At 36.3% G+C, this 23,163-nt stretch overlaps 1 protein-coding gene across 1 annotated transcript in view; it reads left to right on the forward strand.

Annotated features, from left to right (window-relative positions):
- Nucleotides 1–23,163, forward strand: part of tyn (trynity) — a 53,044-nt gene that overhangs the window by 5,371 nt on the left and 24,510 nt on the right. The window contains exon 2 of the mRNA XM_076130256.1: nt 12,461–12,508. The gene's annotated coding sequence lies outside the window, so the exon portion shown is untranslated. The remainder of the gene's footprint in view (nt 1–12,460; nt 12,509–23,163) is intronic.

The following is a 23,163-nucleotide window of genomic DNA, read 5'->3' on the forward strand; positions in this document are numbered from 1 at the left end:
AAATGGGTATTATTATTGAAAGGAAAGGAATAATGAGTCGATAGTAAAAAAACTGCAGTTCATCAATCTGTAAGGAAGTGTTCGTGCAGATGTTGGTGCGTCGGTGATCAGCGTGAGCACGACACCTCACGTGCCGGCGCGCCGCGCATCACGCCCAATGTGCTCTAACATCCGTGTAATTCAATCGCACCTCTTATGATCGCATATGAAATATAAAATTGTTTCTTTTACTAAAAAACCTAGGTAATCGCCGTACATGATTGCTGCCGAGAGGGTAATGTAACTTTGTTCGTAGCAATCATTTATTTATTGCTCATAAAGATAAACTTCAATTCGAAAATCTTTTTGCATTTCGTCCTCGCCTTTTAATGTTGCATGTTAAAAAGCTTTTAAATATTTTATCTCCTCTTTTAAATATTTTAACATTAAAAAGGATATAAGTAAAATGTACCAAAGAAACGAAACCTATTCTTTTTCGAATAAATAAAGCCTATAGCTTCGTAATATATAGCATAGAAAAGCAGGTGAAGAAAAACTACTTGATTAACATCGGATTCTTTGTCAGTAGTTTACCGCGCAGTCATTTATTTGATTAAAAATAGTGTAGTGCAGTCAGAGAGATCTCTTATTTGATTAGGCCTATGGAATAAACTTGATTAAGAACCAGAATCGAGATTACGAACGGATAATTCCGACATATGCATGTGTGACTGAGCTGTCATCACGCGTGCGTTGAGAGCGACACTGGAACATTATCGTATGCATCTCATTCTAAGCGCCCGCGCCGCGACTCGCCATAGTTGCCATAGAACAGTTAGACGAAATTTTTTACATTCCATGCTATTCGTTTGTCGAATGACACGAGTGTTTAGCGAGCGTGGGCGTGTCATTTTAAAGAGAACATAAGGCCCTCTGTGTCATACTAATGCTATGCTTCAGGTCAGATTGTGAATTTAAATGGTACATTCACTGCCTTCGCCATGTTCCTTACTCATACAGACTTAGTTCAAAGTACTCGAAACTCGGTCTGATTATACTAATACAGTCAGTTTATTTATGTAAGTAGTGCGCCACGTCCATTACAATATTTATTGTCCTGATTAGACTATGTCATAAATATTGGAAATGTGAGGAGAATAAAAAAAAATGAATATTTTTATAACGTATCTACGAATAAATTACTCATTAATACCTAGTCGTCTTTTGGTGCGATCGGATTTAAATGTCGAGATTTTTTTATTGGTAATCGGCGTGAGGACGTTCATTTAGTGGTGAAGATATGCAAAAACTTTCACTGGTGAATTTCATGCAGATGGAAGAAACCTGAGCGGTATGTAGTAAGGCACAATGGACGTGCGGCGGCGTCCCGGGCGGTGCGCGCGCGCCGCCGACCCGCGACCCACTAAACTGATGAATAAGCGAGAAAGTGCACACGCCACAAATGTGCGTTTATGCCCGGTTGCCAGTGGACTAATAAATTTTATTAACCTATTCGATTTCGTGACCTCTATTCTGTATTAATAGTATTTCAAAGTAGCAGATTAATCGATTTTCGATTAGAGAAACGATGTAGAAATGTCTGCGGCGCGGTCGAATGCACAATGCATTGTGGATGTTGACCGGTATTAATTCGTCGGGCGGAAGATTATATTGCTGGCGATTTTCTCCGTCGTCGTTAAGTGGAGTAGTGTGACGGTCACACGGGCGGCGGCGGTCGACGCCAGTTAGTGGTGCGTGTCTTCTTGAGAAACATGCCATCGGCACCGCCCTCGCCTTCACGTCCGCCGTGAGCCTCCGCCGCCCTGCTTCCACCGTGGCACACGACAATGTGATGCATCCGACCATAACCATCGAACTCATGTATCTAATCTCTGTTAATTCTATTGAGAACGATATTAGACTTGTAGTCTTGACCAATTATTTCGACGTTACCTTTTGCTATGGATTTTTTATTTCCTAAGGCGCAAATGTTTTGTTTTTCATCAGGTGGTTAGAGACGTAGTCAGGTGCACGACTAGATTAAGAAAAATGTAGTATATTGTTATAAATTTACCGATTTTAAATGAGACTATGACGTCTTTAATTACTGACGCTTTTGAAATATCGTGAGAGTCTATGTATGGTATTCATTAGAGGATACCAGTGCACACCCTTTCTGAGCCGAATAATTAATTACACATCTAAATAAGGACGCACCATCAGATAAAATAGGGCATACAACGACATCATTACAGGAGCTTTATAACACTATTCAAAGCTGGCTCTATACAATGTTGTCAAAGCAGAATGCTCTCAGATTTAGAAAGGCTTAAAGTCGAACTGTGTACTTGCAAATTTGCGAACTTCGCACATAATTAAGAACTATTTGGAAAACGCTTGCATGTATAGGCTTACTCATAATGTTTTCTTTATAGTAAAGACGTCAAACTTTCTAACACTCGGATGTCGTTAGTAATAGAAAATTGAATCTCCAACACATTGACATTAGGTTATCACAGCTTATTTAAAGTAAAATATGAGCGTGTCTACCGATATTTATCAGCATTAGTTTCAACCACGAATATAAATATAACGCAACGATTCAAAGAAACTGTTGTCGTTACGCGTGTCACATTATATTATGTTAATTTAGTGACAGCACTAGCCGGCACTTGCGACCGGCTTGCACGCCGCGGTGTCAGCTTATAACATCATAATCAGATAGTGATGTAACAATCATAATATGTTTATTTTGTTTGTGATGCAAATGAAGCGGAACGATGCGGTACGTAACGCTTTGTTTTGTGACCGCTGATATCTGATACGTCGATCGTTGAACCGATTAAAACATGGACCAATACTGGTTTTGTTTAAACGTTGACAGGTGACAGCAAATTGTTTTATGATAACAATTACTAGCATGTACTCAGCATCCCGATTCTCTATCACTATCGAGTATTGAGAACCGGCTAGCTATCGTTAAATTTTGTATGAGAATCTATCAGTGCCTCTAGCGGGCGCCATAGAAACTATTTTTGCAGTATATCTTAAATGTGAAAATCTCGACATTCGACAGAAGAGAATCGCGGTGCTGATTATCTTATTAATAGGAACGCGATAACGTACAAAAAAATAACTTTTGTAATCAACAATTGTCACAACAGGGACAGCAATACACTTTCTGTGATTCTCTCGAGAGCAATGAGTAAAAAAAATAAAAAAAAGTGGTTATTTTTCTCGGTAAACGGTTAATGGCGATAGGATATTCATACTATTAATCAAAACATACTATCAACTCGTATTTATATTAGTTATTTTACACAAAGGGTATATTTAAACTAGATTACGCGTGGTAGAACCATTCAGTTAGTTAATAACCAAGAGATAAATATAGAACTTCATTATGCCGAGAAAATATAAAAATATTAATACTTTTGCTATGTGCATATTTAAAATATATCGGTACAGCTGTTTCTTATAAATGAAATAAATAGTTTAATATATATACACGTACATTAAATCACACCTTTTTCCCATAGAGGTAAGGAGAGAAAATTCTGATCGATTAGTAGTAATATTTGAGAGTTTAAATGTCATTAGAAGGTTTCATCATCATGGAAGTTGAAGAAGAGTGAAATTTCTATACAATATGTTATTAATATTGTTATTGAAACGCAACTACACAGTAAATCATAAACTTAGTCCAAAACCTATGCTCACTTGCTGGCAAAGGATTAGTTACTCATATTTGTTAGTGGAAGGATAACTCAAATTATTGTAAAACAGGCTTTGAACGGATACAACAAATTGGAAACGTGTATTGATTCAGAACTGAAACAATCGAACATTTATTTTCCTTCCTCGTAATTCCAGAGCATGCGGTTGTATTCGAAGCCGCACTTATTATTTTTTATTACATAATAATTGTGGGGACGTCGCTCTAGACTCTAGGCGGTCGGTGACCACCTCCCCCTCTCGAGCCGCATCTCCCCCCCTCTCCCGTCGATCGATCGGGATCGGCTCGCGGCTCCCGCTCAACTCCGCTGAGAAAACAATGCGATAACATTATCCACGCTGTCAGCGATCGACGTCAACGACCAAATAAGTCACGTCGCGATTGTTTGACAACAGCTCAAACACGGACATTAACCCTTCACGCAAACGGTGAGCGAAACACGATACTTTCTACTAAATTGTGGGCATTACTTAAATGATATGATCGAATGAAAGTGCCATTACTTACTAATAACGAGAGAAAATGTCGATTACTATCGCATCAGTTGTATCTTGTTAATTTACTTTAAAGGGCCTAGAGATGAGACTATTAACACGACTAATCATTTATGTTGTCGTAGTTGCGTGCTACGAAATATTAATGCTACGACTACGCGAGTGTGCAAAAGACATCAACGCGCACCGTTGTGTTTAATGTAATGGCTGTGGTTGCTTTCATTGAAATGTTCGTCGTCTTTGATCAATATTATTTGTAGATATGATTTCCTCATACACAAAATGTTCAATTTATCTCAATTACTTTATATAGAACAATGGATTATTACATTTCAATGGCGGTTCGGAAAATACTATTATTAGATGAAGTACAGAACATTTTAATCAAAACACAATAACTAAATTCGAGCACCGTTATTTGAGAGGTATAATAGAAAAGTCGGTTAAATGATAAGTACCACTTTCATAATGACATTACTAACCGTCCGGCAGACACACGAGAAAAAGAAAATAATTGTAACTACAAAACACTTTTGTTATACTACTCTCTCTAATTTGTGATTATAGGCGTAAAATTTGTTATAATGGCGTGGCGTAGCGTCAGTTGTTTGCGAAAAGAATGTTAACGGGTTCGCTTCCATGTTGGCCGGCGTTAGGGACGTCGTGCGGAGATGGCAGATAGCGCCACAAAGTGACCGACCGTGATCGTATTACAGCCGCCTGGTACCGAGAGTACTCAGAGCACGGTACGAGTACGAGTAGCGAGGACAGCCTCCGCATCATCTCGACGCTTTCATGCATTTATGCAATGGACGCGCACTATCTCCAGTTGACCGATGACATACAGATAAAGTTTAATGTTATGACACTTCTTTATTGCATTTTTTATGTGTCATTTGCCTTCACACTCCAATTTAAATGGTGAGATTACAAGTCGCTTTTATGTTATTTGTAAGAAACTCTAGACGAGCTGATTTTTGTGAAAGATTTATAGTCGGCTGCATATTTTTTACTTTGTTTTACTCTTACAAGAAAGGTTGGTATGTTAGGAGTTTATCTGATCGTTATTGCACTGAACCATTGGACATTTAAGTTTATGGTCTATTATTGTCTTAGATAGAAATAAATCGATATCCTATCGCTATTCCTGTGTAGTATAAATCGTAACTAAGTGCCTCCTGCCTTAAGGATAATAATGTTCAAACTTACAGCAAATATTTTATAAGCATTTTATATAACGTAGATATAGAATAGAACTTGAATTTAAAATTAGAAATTCTTATTGACGCCATTTGCTCTAAGTCGATTCAAGTGTCTGGGTATGTAGTTTATGGAAGGTACTAGGAATGCGTTCTCAGTTTTCATCCATTTACGGCTGCAGCTACACAGCCTTAACTTAATGATCGATCAAATTGCGCGGACGCTACTTGTTCACGGAGCTCTTGCTAACAACCAGTATCATCACAATCTCTATCTAATAAATAACTTAACAATAAAGCACGGGATAGTTACATGATACGGTAAGACTGCTCTAGATATTGTATAGTAGGTTCCAACTGTATCAACTAACCCACATGTGTTCTCTATAAAATCACTTAATAGTCACAAATGGTAGCAAAGCGGACATTAGCATTCTGAGAACATCGTAACTGTTCATAATGTCATATATAAATGTGGTTTATTCAAAGATTCCATCGCAACCACATTGATACAGTTACGTTTTCCCATTTATGTGCTCTATTCTCTGTAATGAAGCAATCTTTACATTCACACTTAGTCTTGTTTATCTTTATTTTTAGTTTAACGTTCGTGGTTTTGAGCGGTAAAGCGTCTGTGGTCTTCGACCAGTTAACGTGTTAAGGGCTTTCTGTGAGAAAATATTTTATTACCACATTTCGGCTACTCGAATACGAAACATCAAGCTGTGATTTTGAAGTGATTCTTTTAGTATTGTGTGGACACTTGCACACTCAATACACTAAGGTTGACCAAATTAGTATTTTTGGACTCACGTTTTCCCAGGCACAGGAAGCAAAAATACTCTTATTAATTTAGATCAGTAGGTATATGAAATTACTCTTTTAAACAATTTTTCCATTTTTCATAGCAAAAGCGAACGCTACAACAGTCATTACTGAAATAATCTAGAGCAAGTAAATGCGTACAAACAAAATTATTCTTGTCTTTAATTACATGCATTCGGAACCCAAATTAGATGAATCTTGGATAATTACTTTCTACGATTACGCAAGATGATTATAAACTTCTTATATTACGAGCTATAATTATGAATGCACATTTGTATGTTAACTACCGTCAAATTATCTATTAACCTTACAAATTAGGGCTAAACGGAGCTTCTCAGTAGTCGTTATTTATGGAAAGAGACGATACAGTCGGCAACAGTCGTGAGACATTTTAACTTGATATATTTTCATTAAATAGGTTCTTTAATGAACTAATTTTGTATTGAGTTACTTTTGATAAATTTTAGGAAGGTTTTAAATCTTGTGACATGCTACTATTTATCTTAGAAGATGATACGTGTTGCTTTTAAGTGAGTTTAAAAAATATTTGTGGTGGTATATATGGGTGAAAACACATCTCAATATTAATATTTTTTACTTTTTAACCACATATTCCAGTATTAGAATTAGCTCTCGTTTTTAATGAGAGAATCAGAGAATAAATAAGTATCATGAAATTAACAATTTCGCACGCTCCATAATTTTCGTTGTCGACTATTCAATGACCTTATCGCGACCTCATAACAGCTAATTGTGTTTAACTAATGCCGTATTATACAATGCAAATGCAATATTACGGTATTTAAGAACATTTCCATAGTTTTATGGTCACATTTCCCATGGATTAGCATCACTGAGGCTTCTAAAGCTGTTTCATTAGCGCGGGAACACGCCTTCGTGTAACTAACGGATAACTTGTTAATTATAAGGCAACGTTTATGAGTTAAATAATGCTTTTGCCTTGTATGTTTTATAAATAAATACTTTTATAGGTATAAAAGGGGAAATTATATCCTTAGATTCACGGAATATGCAATGTATTAGATTTTTTTAGTTGAAAAGCTCTCTATTAACCTGATGGTTGATAATGTGTTAACAGTACTAGGTTCACTCGACACTTTATGTTGTTGAAATCAATTTGATGTTATTAATTATAAAATTAATATGGAATTTTATTTTCGCATATTATTTCGGAAAAGCTACGTAAAAATTTAGTAAACATATTTTGGTGTAGTCTAGTTTCTAAGTAGTGTTGTTTATATCAGACGAAGATATAGCGAAATAATGAATACATGACTATTTTCAAAGAACTGCTCTTAACTCTAAGTTGAACTGTTAATAAATAAATCTATTTATAAGAAAAGATTAATGAAATAACACTGCATTGACTCATGTGTCATAACTCCAGCAAGTTTTATAAATGACATTATTATTAATCAAATATGGTGAACAATAAATGAAATAAAAGAAACTTATTTTATCCTTGACATTTGATTCCCAGCTATTTAATAACACTAAACCAATAAATAGGTTTTTTCAATGAAATGGCAAATTGACATTTTATTAATGTCTTTCACAAGTTAGTTCGGCATTGCTTTGAACAGGGCAATGACCTTTGATGCAAGGTTTACTTGTTCAAAAGCTATGCTAAAGTATGCTTGATTTTATTTATATTATTATGCTGGTTATACCCAAAAGTGTAGGCAGAGGTGCATGCAATAATTTTCGTTTGATGATAATATAAAAAATAGGACTCGAGGCTATTGCTGTTCACATTGGGAATTTCTCTTTGCCAAAGTCCGGGGAACAGTTGAAAATTTTAAGCGCAAAAAAAACTTTACAGCTCCATACCCGACCCGAGCATTGAACCCCTGAGTTCCACTACACTTCCGACCAGACCACAAAAGCAGTCCAACCCTATATATGTTATGTATTCATGGCTCAAGAGTTTAATAGATAGTATGACGGCTCATACTACCCTGAGGACAAGGGATATCATTGAAAAATTACACGCAGTGGCAGCTGCAGGCAATAGCATAATGTATCAAAGTATATTCTCTATGCAATATTGATTATATTTTACTGAACTACTCATTAAAGCTCCGTACTCCTTGACAATCGATATGATATAATCAATATCACAACATATATTATGAAAATGAAGTCTTCTTGCCGTGTCTGTCTGTCTGTTTGTCTGTTCGCGATAAAGTCGAAATCTACTCAACGGATTTTCATGCGGTTTTGACCAATAGATAGAGCGGTTTTTAATATGTGTATAATGTGTTAAAGTTTTATGCAAAATATTTTTTTTCCTTAGCCAGGGCGGTAATTACAAAGAGTTTCAGTAGTCAACTGTACGCAATCAACTGTGACCGTCTTATTGCTTTTATTTATTATAAATTATATTTCCCACGATGTGACCATCGTTAACATACTTATTATAATTCAGTCTAGATTCCAAGTGTTTGGTATAATTAGTTTCTATATAATTAGATGTAAATGCATTATTCCTGTTATATCATTATCCATTATCTTCATTTTGCATCAAAAACCGTATAATTATTATATTATAATTCAGTAACATCTGTCTATTAACTCCCTTGCTTGATACCAAATTGATGTAAAAAGATCTTAAATGATTAAATTATCTTCTAAATGGTAAGGTAATATATGGAATATTGGATAGAAAAACGTAATTATTGATCGAAATTGGAGATGGGCTGCATTTTTTTTGTTGAGTTAAATATAGTTCGGATTTTATAGACAAGACACTAAACAGGTAAATTTAGTTGCAATGAAAAACAAATCTATCGTTATGTAGAAATACGTATTTTTTCACTCAACTTCGCCAACGTTACCTCAAATTGCTAAGTAAGATTTGTTGAATTATTCGTAGAGCAAATGTGCGTACTATTATCTTATATTTGTTAATGCATGTAAATAAAACACTATTCTCATGTCATAGTAGCACAAGGAACTTCACGATGTTTGAAATAAAACGGCCGACATCGTAACTTATGCAATTCCCTGTTGTCGAGCCATATAAGGCAGAATGCGTCGAAGCAGCTCCTCTAGCAATTATACATGATTCGTAATTGACGTAACGTAGACCGGTCCTCGCCCGCTTATTAATAGCTCGGCTTGTATGTCATAAAGTGTGCACTACACAACTATACATTGAGCGATATATGTAAGTACACATTGAACACCTGAGACTCGTCACACGTAGCATGGGAAGCAATGTGACATCTATCTATAACCTCTCTTTATGTATAAACGGGAAAATAAATATACAACTATTTCCATAAAATATTCTGTGGATTCTGCTGTGAATTGCCTATAAATATGTAATTTTGTGTCATAATTAATAACGGCATTTCCACAGGAAATATAATGTTATTCGCGATAGATTTAAGAGCACTTAGAAGCAGTAAAGATATTGGAATTGAGAACAAAAGCTGGGTGTGTTAAGTTGATTGTAAACACTGGAGAGTGGACTCATTCCGCGTGTGTTAGTGTCACGCTCTGTGGACATTTCGTCCGTCGGCGTGGATTTAACGCCAATTCCGAGTCGCACCGAACGGTTTCTGTTACGTTAGCTCGTGGTTTTCCGATTATTTGGCACCAAGCCCGTTATTTTCCGACTAGGTGTCGAGAGTCGCGACGCCTCCACTTAAAATCTAGTGTAGTAGATCAATTCACCAACCGTCACATCCTGTGACTCGGTAATAATAAAAGCGAACTATCCAATTTAAAAAGTCTATTTTTTGTTTCGAAAATCTATTAATTTAACGCCTATTTATTGCAACGGTTTGTCATTATTAGCCTTCTACCGAGATGTTGAAGCCAGATAATAATAAGCTATTTGTTAGCTTGTACTTACAGACAGAAGTTACCCAGTTTAACATAAATGTGTGCGAATATCAGGTATAGTTTTATTTTTCTACCAAGTTTTATAAATGCTTATTGGAAACCTATTTCTGAATTGAACGGATATCGTATTTATAAGTCAATATCCTAGAGGATATTGCTAGCAACCCAGTGACAAGATTATAAAGATATTTTTATTTTTGCTGGGCCTTGGTAGTAGTTAGTAAGCTATATTTCATGTAACTATGGCTCTGGTTCGAAGTCTCTACGTATTGCTTGGAACATTTTTCCCATGTTTAATCAGCCTGTTTGCTTTTGCTATGTTCATCTTCAATGTTTTCTCAAAGGTTATTAACCTAGTTTTGTTCATGTCATGAACGATTGTAGCGGCTCTGTCAGCACTGTGTCAGTGTTACTTTGTACTCAAATATACATACTTATTACAAAACTGCGGAAACTAACACTCGAGCTTCGAGTTACGTTAATACTTTAGACAGGTATGTTATATCCTCCTCTAATCTTATTTATTACATATAGCTAAAATATTTTGTTATCAAGAAACTTTTTAATATTCGTATTAATCAAAGTTTAGCAGTAGCTTTTTATTTAGCTTCTTGGAAAGCATGCATTATTATCAAGCAAACTACATTGCCATTGTTTTATTTTATAGAGGTAGTTTAATCTCAAAGTATTGACCACTTATAGATTCCTGTAAATAAAATTAAATGATAAAATACATTGGGCGATTGTTCGCGTCGCACAATGACTCTATCGTTTTATGTTCCATTCAATTTAGACAATGTAGGTAACAAGCGAGCGAGCGTTTTGTTCTACTCCGTGTTTAGGTAGTTTATGGGAGACTAGAATAAAGTCGGGACAGCCTGGAGGGCCGCGGGAGCCTTCCAAAGAGCGGGCGGAATGTGCGCGCAAGGTCATTGCGCCCTGCGCGGTCATGCGCTTGCGCCCCCGCCGCCTCCGTCCCGCGCGCCCCTCGCCCGCGTCCCCCCAGCGTCATCCGCACCCACCACCACATTGTCTAGTGCGATCAGCTGCGGATAAAGGGGAACCGACTGGACCGAGAATCGATAGAAACTATTTCAATGTGAATTTATTTTTCCATTTTGCGCGGGCGCTCGCGGAGCACGACCGCCCCCAGCGATGTTGTTCGTTCTAACGCTCTTTTCTAACCTCTTACATAGAAAAAGACTATTCGTGCTGTGTCGTGGTTTATTTACGATGCTTACATTGGCTAGTATTTATCTATCGGTGTATCTTTTGTCCTAAGGCTCTCATGAAATTGCTTTTAAAGCTATTATCCAGATAATATAACACACACATCCATATAAAATGTATTCGATTTAAAAATCTCATTGCGTAGAGTTCTCATTCAACTTTATCAAATCGGACAAGCACATACTGTGAATAGAGATAATTATGGATTTCTCTATATATCTATAGGTTCAAAATGGTAATGATGTGAAAATTTATAATTCCGGTGGACTTCCTCTCGGACCGTTATATTACTATAAAAGGTTAACATTTCAAGGTCTAACTCGTGGCAGGTGGCATAAGATCAAACGATAAAAACACATTAAAAAAGTTAATAACATAAAAGTGAAAGATTTATTCATAAAGATCCCGTTAACGACAAGTTGAATAACTTCTTAATAAGTAATTTATAATATTTGGATATGCAAATGATATCCATAAACAAATTAAGATTAGTTCAGAATTTTATGGAAGCAGAAGATTTCGAGTGAAGATAAACAGTGTACCGGTTATGAATGGCACAAGCTTAATGGTTATTTAGTTTGCGGAAAAGGAAATGTAACAAATTCTCTATAGTCATGATTAATAGAGTGCTAAAATTTGCGTGTTAGATCGCGAGCAGCAGGTTAGGTTAGAGCGGATGTCATTTCATTACATACACGTAGAGGCAGGCGCCAACCGGCAGCGACAACCTGCCGAAGTGCGTCGCCGCGTCGCGCCTGTATAAATAACTCAGATTCTACTGCTACTTAATAATTGACGCGGGACATGACTTAACACGATTTACTTAATACTAACAGCTTATTTTAATATTGACAGCTCTCAATTTGGAGCGTAGAAAGTGGTCGTGTTTATTCTGCACTAATAACACATCGTAGCAAATATTGCACAGTTTCGACTACACATGTTTTCTTTGTAAATAACGGGCGTTACGCTTTATATGGTTATGCGAACGTAGAGCCAGTGATTTGCATATTAACTACACATTTATTTCTAATTTGACTGCAATTCGAACTTATTTTTTTAGTAGGCCACACCAATGTAACTACGATTGTAATATTAATGTGATCTTTTCTTTGTTTCAGGATTTGTGCCCTGAGTCCGAGGAAACTAACGCATATTATAAAGAACAGGTAAGAATCAAAGTAACTTTCTTATTATAGGCAATATAATTTGTTGCGGTGTAGAAACAGGTTTTCGATTTTGGTTTTCAATGTATAAGTAATCATTCTTGGGAGTAACTCAACTTATAAGGTTCATGAATAATTACCTCTTCAAGACTACAATGACGTAAAATGCAGATTGAAATTGGCATTGACATGTCAACTGCAATCACATAAATGTCAGTTAGTGAATAAATATGATGCACCGACTATGATATTTACAATTAGAGAGTGGTGTTGACACGGTGGTACACATGATAGGAACAATGGACGGCCCGTGGGACGTCTGTGAACTCTGCCTGTTTTTACAACATCAAGTGTTCGACTAGTCGCTGAACAAGACGGGAATGCATATTTCCCAGTAACTTATGTCAGCACCAACGTAACGAGAACCGTCTCGACTCCTTAGCGGAGTTACTGCACCATGAATACGGGGACAATAAATTACATATCGTGGCCATTGTTATACTGGACGTTTAAAGCCGCGTGCGTGGGCGGCGAAACACGGCTCCCATTGATTGAATGATTTATTGATATTGAATTCGCACAGGTGAATCTTTTGTACCGCGATTGGAACAAAATGAAACAGACATCAACAAATGCAAGATATAATTTACTATTCGAGTGAAAGTGGACATACGAGAAAAAAACTATTCTGAAAAGAATAGTTTTGAATTTCAATTACATTCGCCACAATATACAATTGGTACGTGAGATATCTTTCACTCGATGAAAGTTTAGTGCTTTTGAAACTGCTCGAGCGATACAATAGTTTAAAAGTGGGTAACTCAGCGTACGTATGTGTCTAGGCATCTAACAACTTGGATAAGATGTATTGTAGAAGTGAGACGTTGCAGCTAATACTCTTCCTTTGTGGGTAAATAAGAGGTGATTGAGGTGTTACACGCTACCTTCTGTAAGCATGAGTGACAGGCAGCGGTTTACTACACGCAGTTCGCCGCGGGTCGGTGAAATTCTTCCATTTAACGATCGATTCCTATAAAATGTTTCCAGTGAAATGGTCTGGTAATACCACATAACAATAACAAAATTGACACACACAATGTTAGCAATCATGGCGTATTTGTGTTACAGTTAATATAGGAGTGGCCATCATTCAAATTACTACCTATTTGCTTCATTGTCGGTATCGTATTAATGTGCTCTGACGTTTCTCAGGAATATTTGCTCAGTCGTGTGGGAAAACCGGTATATTTATTTCCCGGAGTAAAGGATTCAGTGTCATGTATGAATGCGGATGACAATTAAGGAAGAGCAATAATTAAGTTTCTTACGCGTGATCAAATAAATGAATCTGGGAAAACGCCTAGATAGTTGGGTTGCGGTGAGCTTTGCATGGATTCCAGTCATTACTGTAGCTCGCTTGTGAGAGTCTTGTGCGGAAGGTAGCACTTTGAATGCCAGTAAACGTTGTCTGAACATAAATTTACATTTCGTTACGGTCGTTTTGTCAATACAATTCTCTCCACTATCTTCGGTAACAAATAAAAGATGTTGCTTGTATTGCTTCTCTGACTAGCTTATGTTTGAAAACTTTTACTTAGCTCTCAAACTTTCTAATTCGAAATAAATTGAGGAGAATGTTTTATTATTGATAGCGATAATTGTTAAGTTGATTTTCGAACAGTTGGCTTAACGATAGTGGATCGCGTGTGAAGTGTGAATGCACATTATTATGACTTAGATAAGATCGTCGGCTCAAGCATGCGATGCTCTTGTATCGGTGGAGGAAACTTCCTGTCATGAGTCTCATAAACTGCTCTTGCTTAATTATAACTTGTGTGAATACTGATTTATTTGAATAACCAAGTTTGAGTAGGATTGTGCTGCCTGAGAATTTATTTACATATATCTAGGTCGCATCTTTATAATCTAATACTATTGCCCCACTCTACACCTGGAGCTCAATATATTCTATGAAATCTTAAAGACATTTTCTAGGCACTAGTAGGGTGCTAAGATATATCGGTGCCAATAAAACACAAATGTTCGTAAACAGCATGTCTTCGTCATTTCAATCGCTGTCCTTTGACTTAAGAATTATTCACGTTTAAAACATATTAAGAACAGTAGAAAATACATTAAATTTATGGAGTCACCACCAATATTTATTTAGTATTCTATATGAATTTTATTAAGGTATAAAGCGTCATCGGACTAAAATCATATAAATCTTGATCAAAATATTCGCAAATCGCGTTCAAATACTGTGCAAAGTTATTTGATTGATAAGTACTATGTAAGCAGCCCCTAAGGTTTTCACCGAGCTTGGACACCGGGCTATACGTTGTAGTTTCACGACTGGCCCGGCCGGTCGCGGCGCCTCTTAACGACGTCGTGCTTTTATTACTGCTTGCCTTAAGAGCACACTTTACGGATAAGAAATAGTAAAAGTTAATTAAAATCGTATTTATATGAAAGTAGTATCGTATTTATAAGATAGTTTCAATTTTGTATCTCGTATTAATTAATAGTACGCTTTATGAATGGTTCAAACGTTTGTGAAGTTTTGTGTATTTTGTCCGACGTGATTGACACTCGGCTGTCTCTGACCTCGTGACATGAGTAATGGTGTTTTGATGAAGGTCTTAACAACATTACTATGTACCACGTTTCCATTGAAGTGTTAATGTACAGCAATAACTATTTATATTACCCATACAACTAACACTTGTTCTCTTTTCATATTATTAGTAAATACCTTTCATTACGATATCCAAAAATAAAATATGATTTTTCAATTCACCAGCGGCCTAAGGGCAAGCACAATTACCGTAATTGCTACTACATTGTATGTAGATGGGATGAATTATCATTGGAATAACACGCGGTCTCTTGTAACTTATACTTGTTTATTGGAATTTAAAAGATAAATGTTCAGGCTCTCTTCAGCTATACCTTAAATGATTCTAGAAAGGTTATTATTATATATTAGAAGGGTATTATAAAATGCAAATGTGCGATCATTATGTTGTGTGATAATTCGCTTTCGCTTGTGGTTTGTGCCCGTGTGATAGGATAGCGCGGCTTGTACAAGTCGAGCGGTCGACAGCGACACGCCGAGCCTGCCCGTTTAGATAAACACGCGATCCTGCCGCCAACCTAGGGCTGAGCTTAAGTACCTCATAATGTTCACTATAAATACTATTTAATGCAAAATATTGAACGGAGTAATCTGTCGAAAGATTTGGGTAACGTTCGGTCGAGAAGGGTTCGTGACGTTGTTGGTTTATACGTGAATCTATGTTTACGATTTTTTAGTTTTAAAGATTTGTTATTTGAGTAGATTAGTAGATTTTGCACCTTGAAGCCATATTTTTTTTTATATGCGGTGGTACTTACTGTAGATCAAGGTAAAGAAAATTGCGGCATAAATAAGGTATCCATAAATTACTTTCACATTAAGCAATTTTTTCTTGTGTAACTTTCGCCAACCCTAATTCGAGCAGCTAGTTCGAATAAAAGGAATTCTCAAATTATGGAGGTGCGATGCAAACGAGCTAAATACAGAAAGCGCGTTTAAGAGACACCGGCCAAGGAATGTGCTATTTATTCTTATACAGCTTTTAGATCGTAGCCATAGTCCTTAGGCCACTTGCGAAACAGTTTATATGGCCTGTTATAATAATACGTAACTGGTTTCAAACTGGGAACATAGACTACAAATTGTTAATCGTATAAGGTATACGAAATTAATATTGTACAAGGATACATAAATCATAATCCCGCACACAGTATCGTTTATTTTCCTCTCGAGACATGATATCGTGAGAAAGTCAATGACACAGGCTGCCTTAATAGTCCTTAATTTCAGCACTTAAACTAAAATACTTAAACATGCGTGAAAGTATAAAAATTCACACGCATTCGAAAACAGATGGCCCAGTTGTACAGATAATTGGGTCAGGCGAGCAACCTGTCGGCTTGCTCACACGCATTGTCTCGCGTCTCGGTGCGCCCGCGCCGCCCCGCGCGGTACCGTTAGCGCTCGGTCAAGTTCGGCCCATTGTGACGTGACTGCTACTTGTGACATACGGATTTATAGTGTCCGATTCGGTCAGCTGTCCAAGTAATCGCTCTCCAGTCTCACGTGTACGGAAATCAAACGATTGTCCACGCCCACTCTCTGACATTTATATCTTCAAGTCAGTACCCAATTATTACACCACGTTATATCATTTAGTGACCGCATTTTTTGTTAAGTCAAACTACAATCAGCGGAAACTTCCTCCATACTCTATACTTTGAAAAGAAATTACCTAAAAAGTTCTATTCGCATTTTTAGCATAAGCTTTTTTACGGTTCTCGTTTATCTTTCCGAGATGGCGAGATTGTCACTATTTGTACCGCAAGAAAATAAATTTTATAATAATAAGCAGAGATTGCAAGATATATACTTATTATTTACGTGAGCTTATCTGATGCTGAAAGTAGGCGGATGGGCACGTGCGCCTCTGACCCCGCCGGGAACATCAAAAGATCTTAATGCTAGACTTGTGTGGCACTGGCCTTTTTGTTCGTGCCTGACAAAGATTGGATTACAGACGACCTCTTACGGAACGCGCAAGATAATGTCGGTAAAAGTTTTGGGCTATTACTTTATTATCCAGCAGCCTATTTATTATACAGCAGCACACAACGACACGAATGTTCTATTTGAATACTGCCTAAGATGAAGTATTGCTATAAACAAGTATACATTTTAATTACCATGAAAGGCAGTTATCTCGGTCAATAAAAGGAATATGTTATTTTAACGATATAAATGCGCGTCGTTTAATGGATCATATAGATAGAGATGGGGTTAATTGTTGTGTTATTTACATCTTCATAATACTACATATGTTATTTTCCCGTTAACGATTCTTTTCTTTGTTTTGGGTGAACAAATGGCTTTAGAAATACAAGCGCTGTAATTGAATTCACCATTGTTTAATATAAGTTTTTCACACACGTCGTAAGGTAATGTTTTTATTAGTCGTCTGGTCAGTATTTGCGGCCGTTTTTTTGGTAGAGTGGACGCAGTGAGCACAGGAGATCTAACATATAGTTCAAAAGCGTTCTTGTATCAGACTAATAGCAGGTACTCAGGAATAATAGAATTTATATTGTTTAGCTCAAAACATCTTTAAGAAACAATTAATGTGCATGTATTCCGTTATATGTAGGCCACACTCATGGTAAATAATTAAGTAGCTGTTTAATTCTCACTCGCGGCGTGTATTCGTCATGACTCTACATAACTCTATAGTGATTGTTGTTCCAACTTGTGATGACGATGCTCGCCTATTAGGAACATGATTTGACAAATGCGTGGCCAATGGGTCAAACGGTGCTTTCTTAAATATTATTTTTATTATGCCGAATATAGAGTATCCATAAAACTATTTATGACTCTTTTACGATGAATGTGACCGTTTCGTATTGTATCTGTCACGACAAATAAGCTGAATAGAAGTTGTAAATATAAACTTAAACATAAATAAATTCATTCGACAGCAGTTAATCTTACAGGTTTAATAAAGAAGCACAAGCGCAGATGCTTGCTTTATTTGCAATTAAAACTATATTACATGCGCAATCGTAATATATGTTGATTCTGATTACTCCATGTTTTACATGATTACCATCGATCGTGAGATTCTCTTGAACTACACGTGTAAATGTGAATCTTGCCTTAATTAGTGCAAAAGTAACAGGAAATGTACTGTAATTTTATTGTACAAAGCGTCAATGGGAATGACTGTTGCGTTGTGTCGAAGATCGTTGACTACTGATCCATTCACTGCCCGCGGTGTGGGAACACAAAGGCATTGTGTGTTTAATGAAAAATCCTTCCAGGCGCATCACGCTTCATTACTTTATAATTAAGGTACACAAGTAAAAAATAAATAGAATTCTTGAATTTGTTATTGGATTACACACGTCTATCATGTACAATGGATTCCTTCAGGGACAGGATGTAGGCGTGTATCTAATTAGTTGAAGAAATGGAACCTGCGAGAAACTAAGGCCGCCGCCAGAGGATCAATTGTGCAATATTATTGACTGCCTACGGGCTGTATAGAATATCTCGGCGATATGTGTAGGTGTACTGATCGATGGTTTTTTATACACGTATCATATAGAGAGAGAGAGAATATTCTTACCTATAGTTGTATTTATGCAATTCAAATCAATCAAATCAAATCAAATAATTTATTTGCTCAAACATGGTGTTTAAAGATGATAATACAGGTGAAAGAGCGCATATTCTGCCACATGTGGCGTGCAAATATTAACAAATTTTATAACAAAGTACTTGTTTATAATATTTCTATCTTATCCTCTAAAAATTCCTTAATACTATAATAACACTTACATAATAACAATTTAAATAGACGTTTTTTAAACATTATAAACGGTAACTCTATTATACTCTGTGGTAACTTATTAAATATTCGAATACACATACAATAAACGTTTCTTCTATATAATTCTAGTCTTATTTGTGGTAAGCATAATCTATCCTTATATCTAGATCTACTATTATATTTATCTTCAAAACTTTCGAATAAATAATTATGTTTTTTTACAAATATACATAGTTCATATATATATATAGAGAAGGCAGTGGAAGTATTTTCAGATTTATAAAGTGCGGTTTACAAGTATCTAAAAAGTTTAAATTACATATACCTAGCTCGTATGCATTTTTTTTGGACTTTAAAAGCTCTATCTATATCTACGGAGTTACCCCAAATTATTATTCCGTATCTGAGGATAGAGGATACATAGGCATGGTAGGCAGACATTGCGGCCTCTTGGTTTACTGTCTGTCTTATTCTATTTAGTACATAAATTGTATAGTTCGTTGTAGAATTATAATTTAGTATTCAATTACATAACGATATTATACGCAAAACAATCTGCCTGTGCATAAAGCTATTTAGTTATAATGATTGTGTTAGATTACAAGTATTCTTTTAGGTATTTTTTCATTTGTACTCTTTTGAAATATTTAATATATTTTAATACAAGTAGAAGACAAAGTAAAAAAATATTTTCTGCACTATTATTTTATTTATAGAACCATTAGACCTCTATTCAGTAACACAAGTTATAAGTGTTTAAACCAAGATTAATGTTTTATTTATAGTTGAACACTTAGTACGCATTATTAAGTGGGATAATAAAGTTTAGAACCAGCACTATAAAATATAATGCAACAGTGTCTGTAGTATAAAAGTACTTAAGCACCATTCTAAATTAACGCAACAAAAACAGGCTTCTAATCTGAGCCACGTTAAAGTGTAATTCATATATCATAGCTTAATAGCTTATAACTAGATAATTATATGAAAACATCTCATACTAAAATTACAAGGATGTATCCGTAATTAAAAGTACTGTTTTTCACTCGAGGTAAAACGTCGACTTATTATAAACATCATTGTTGTAAGTGTTTCTAGTTAGTAGTAGTTAGCTTAGTGAGCGATGATAGAAATGTTGCGAAGTACGTGAATCTCGCAGAGTCGGGTTCACCGTTAAATTGGGCAATTTGTGAGCGCAGTGCACGGTGGCTGCGCTTGCGCCGCCCCGCGCCCGCCGTCGCGACACGCCGCGCGCGCCCTGATATAACCGGATAACTGTTACGTTGATTACGTGACATATGGATCACGTCACGTGATCGTGTCACCTGTGCGTAATAATTGTTTGTAGTGCACGCCTAACGGCATACGTGTTGTCTCATGCGTGATCTTCGTAATAACCTCCAGAGCAATTGTGTGCACTCCACTGTCACGGGGTTAAGGTGGTTTTTAATGTTTCATACTTACTTTTTACTGTTGTACGTAGATTGTCTTGTCTATTAGCTCTACATTCTTCGTTTAAGAACCTACGCTTATGATTTATTTTCGTAGTCAATTGCACTGCAGTCTGGAAAACGATTAGTGTCATTATAAATCTTGTATGTTATTAGTGAAAGGGCTTAAAGATACTTAGGCTAAGCTTTTTATGTTTCAGAAGGTACTTAAAGACACTGATTACGTTGCTGTTCTGAGAAAGTAGTCATTTAACCAACGCAGATGATTACAGGCGGCTAGACCACCTATAGTAAAACCTTCAACGCAAAAAACTACAGGAGAGGATAAATAGATACTCGACGCAACAAAAACTTATGTCGAAGTGAAACGAATGTGTGTTTGTAGAGTGCACGTCTGTTAAGATAGAAAAATTAATCAACCATCGTGAATAGTAAAAAGTTAATTATCCATAATAGGTTTCATTAAGCATCTCCACGTCCGTCTCTATTCCATCTGATAAGCTGTCAACATACATAGTTGCAAAAAGTTTTCATAAATAAATTAATAGTAATGCACTGGCAGCAAAAAATAATACGTGGTGTTTATAGCTCAATAATGTTGACTCACCGTGGTCTAAATAAAAAGAAAAAAAGCCGCGAGTGGCGCCTGATACCGACTTAGTAAAATAAACATGAGTTGAAACTTCACACCTACAACATGATAAATGGTATGATGTTAAGGTGCGCTACACAATACTAATTTATACGCTACGGTCGACATGATTGTACCGATATGGATAAGGCTCAGATGGCACTATTTTTGGCCTTTGATGATCGGTATCGGTTTTAGATTTTACAATTATGGTGACACCTATTATACTCTTTCTTCGATCCATAAGTTTTCTGTCTAAATTAGTTTGCTTCAAACACTCGTATATATGCTTTAGTTATTGTTGTTTCTTTATGATAAAGATAAATGGAAACAGCATATATCTGCGATATCTAAGCTACTTTCGGAAACATTAATAAACAATTTAAACATCCGCTGCACCATCGTCGTCTTACCGTGAAAATGTACACAATTTGATTAAATCAAAAACTTTATAACTTAAGTCAATAAAAGACAACCTACATTAGTTTGATGTTATCGTAAAATGTATGTTTATATTACCGCGAAGTGACCTGAATGAGTGTGTAACATGGCTTAGAATTTCGCACCTACACAATGGTAAATGATGTCTATTTGTTCTGGCCGGTGACCAAGATGGCGCATGGCGAGTCGAACCAATGTTCCGCTCAGAGAACATCTCGGCTGCGACTCGCGACTCTCATGGTGTTATGGGTGAACTAACTGTATCGCAGGCTCCTTCCGCCGTTCACCATATACGACATCCATAAATGTCAACGAGCACATTGTTTTCCTTCTTTATGCTAAACTAAGGACATTTTGAGTGCTGCAAACGCTTTACATAAGTTTTGTTATCCTTAAGCCTGTACTTTACAGTATTATTGATGTTTCAAGTATTGACATTGGACATGTATAATCTTTTATGGGCGTCAGTCAAAATACAGTTACATTTAAATATAAACAACGATAAAACATTCTTAAGCTTTCATCGAAACCGAAATTATTCACAAACATTATTAATGTCTTGACAATAAATTTAATTAGGGCAACTTAATTATTCAAAATTCGCAATTTATAATGATTATAAAACCGAATGCAGGTTTGTAGGTGGCATCGACTTAAAAAAGTCGCTATAACGGTGTATATACGACAGTATAGTGTCACGCTAAACATTAAGTTCATATCGCACGGCTGCGGCTCGAGAACATCAGAACGATTTGTAAAGAACGTTAATGTGAGTGGTGCAATGTTGTAATGCGTGTAAGTGGTCTTGAGTTACACTACGCGTGGAATGCGTACCCACTGTTTCCTTCACGCTCAACGTACCACGCCTGCACGAGGACTAAATCGAACAAATTGTCTCAAACCGTCCCCTCGTCACCGCAACACAGTTTCTTGTTTGTGGTTCGTTAAAGTTTAAAAATCAGTACCGCGAAGTCACCTCTTCCGGTGGATTTTGAGAATCACTCCACATAATAGTTTCTCCGTACAGTACTTAGTCAAACGGTATCTAAGTGCAATTACTTGTACGTATTGAACAATGTACGTACGCTACGCCATTTACGCGCACACCAACTGTATTTATTCCATAAATGGTAACTAGAGTGAATTTTATTTAAAGCCGTCGTAACGTGTTTATTAATCTTAGTGCATTTACATTGTAAACTATTGTAATTTATCTTCTCGGGAACTCATAACAGAGATAATGAACGCCATCAGAAGTCTTCCCACGTCCAATTACACTTAAATAAATGTTTAATCAACGTTTATCTGATTTATTTTGTCGATATGTTATGTCTACAACCGTATTTAGAATGCGTAAACTTCTTTAACACGTGTGACGTCGAGAAAGTTACCTAATTAAGATAGCGGTACTCTACTTGAAGTGCATATAATATAATGAATTTTATGACATCACATTCTGCAGAGATCCGTCCGTTGATTGCTTCGATTGCAAATAAAAAGTGCGCGAGTGCTTTATAACACTCAATTTAAATATTATTGGACACGTTTAGTTCAGGAGAAACATTATGAATCAATCGAAAGCCGCTCGAATCACTGCGCATGTATAAGAAATGGTTTCAGCCGTTGTAAAGAGTACCTACTATACAACAATAGTTGTACTTTCACGTTTACAAATGATCATTCATTGTAGTTGATAAAAAGTCTAGTGAAAGCGATATCGCGATGCAA

The sequence above is a fragment of the Anticarsia gemmatalis genome, chromosome 2 (genome assembly GCF_050436995.1).
Source record: "Anticarsia gemmatalis isolate Benzon Research Colony breed Stoneville strain chromosome 2, ilAntGemm2 primary, whole genome shotgun sequence".
Taxonomy (NCBI): Eukaryota; Metazoa; Arthropoda; class Insecta; order Lepidoptera; family Erebidae; genus Anticarsia; species Anticarsia gemmatalis.